Genomic DNA, 2,133 nt, shown 5'->3' on the forward strand with positions numbered 1-2,133 from the left:
CGCTCTCTAGGGGCTGAAAAACCACTACTTTCCAACATATTTTACTACAAAGAACAAGAGCAGTTCATTGTTCATATATTACACATATTCACTACTAAAGGAAAACTTTAAAACAATCCTCCATTGTTTGTATATCATTAGCTATATCAAAAGGCCCCTTTCAAGTAAAAAGTACACTTATTTTCTAAGGGGGTCCCTAGAAAAATGCTCCACTGTGAGATTGCTTGATTTATTCATCGATTAATTCAAACATCCTTATCTATTTCTTATTAGTTGGAATGTTCATTATTTCTTTTCCAATCTTTCCTTTATTTTTCTGTTCTTGATGCAAGGTGGTGGAATCAATATCTTTTAATTAGAGGAACCAAACCAAACCACTGTGATTTGTCAGACAAACTCCTCAGGTTTTAACTTCAGTGGAGCTGTAAATTCAATAGTTTTAAATTGGCTCGAGCATAACCAGCCCTGTCTGCGCATTTATCAAGCTCACAAATGAGCTCACAAACCTGTGTGACATATCGTTACTATAAATTATACAAACACAGAACTTGTGGATGTTATTGATGGTGGTGATGACAGGGTTCCTCAGCCATCTGTCTGTAATAGTATAAGTATGCTTGAAAGTAAAAAATAAGACAAACTGCTTTTCCATAACCACTGACCCACAACATAAGAAATTACTTTCACCTCAAGCACTCAGTTAGCATTCTAGATCTTATTGTTTTCAAGGTCAAATGGAGTGCTTCATTTTTAAACTAATGTTGAGTCTGACATACTTTCATGGAATAGTAACATAATCCAAACCACATTTTACATAATTCTCAAATGGAAACCTGGCATTATGGGAAATGCTAAAAGAAGTCCTCATGATTTACATATACCTTGACTTATAATCATCACTTACTGGATTTGATAATATGACTGGCTCTCAATCAAGTCACCACACCAGTCATAGTTATGATATCAAATTGTTTGGCTGATTTTAGGTACATGTTAAGTAAAAAAAAAGAAAAAAATCTTATCCATGCAAGCACAGATGTGAAGGAGCGAGTAAACAGAAGTTGACAAATTATTCTCTTTTCTCATTTGCTATCCCCTTTATCTGGCTTTTTTCTAAAACATGCTTGAGTCAAACAGTCACAACTGCTATTTGCTGTAATGAACGAACATTTTAGTATGTTTGGAATATTTCTGGAAAAAAAAAGAAAGAAATAAAAAAAAGAAATTAAATTGCATTTTGTGTTGATTATGCTAAGCAATAAGCTAAACACTAATTAACCAATAATATTGTTGAACGAACATTTTAATATGTAAATTGATTAAGTAATATTTGTTTTAAAATAATATTTCTGTCTGAAATAAACTAATAAATAAAAAAATCAACCAATCAATTAATCATTCTGCATTTATTATGGTTCCAACAGGTTACCCAAACAATCTTTAATGCAACCTTACAACTGGATCTGAAGAGTTAAGCAATAGTTAACCAATAATAGGCCTACTTTTTGTAAAATATTTGAATACTATTAAAGAAAAGCATTACCAACCTATTATGATAATAAAACAATGTTGTGAATATGTATTTTTAATTACACGTTGAGTTTATTTTGTGTCTTTTTTTATTCAATGAAACATACTGTCTTTGAGAGTAAAACTAATTATTTTGTAATAAAATAAAATAAAATAATAGATTGCAAAAAAAGTCTTCTTAAGGCTCAAAAATAAATAAATTGATAACAAAATTATTTGCACTGCGTGTAAAATTTGAAAATCTTTATTTTTCTTTGTGCATTTAAAACACATTTCATGCTCTTTTAAAAATTTTTTTTTTTTTTTTGCGGGTCTAAATCTTTTGCTTGCGAGTTGAAAAGTTTTGCTTGTGAGTGAAGCTGTATCTCAGTGGGCGGTCTCTACCACCAGGATGAAAGGCCTTTTTCTATTGGTCACTCTCGATTAAAGTGACAGGTTGACCACGCCCACTACGCTTTCCTGCCACTGCCGCCGCCAGTCAGAAGAGCGAGGCGAGCGAGGTTGTAGCAATGGCGAGCAACAGGTCGTTTACTGGCTAATGGTAAGCTTACACTAGATGATTGAAAGACTAGCTGAATCACTGTGTTGCTCACACTACGCAAC

This window comes from Sinocyclocheilus grahami, unplaced genomic scaffold (genome assembly GCF_001515645.1).
Source record: "Sinocyclocheilus grahami isolate Dianchi unplaced genomic scaffold, SAMN03320097.WGS_v1.1 scaffold417.1, whole genome shotgun sequence".
Lineage (NCBI taxonomy): Eukaryota > Metazoa > Chordata > Actinopteri > Cypriniformes > Cyprinidae > Sinocyclocheilus > Sinocyclocheilus grahami.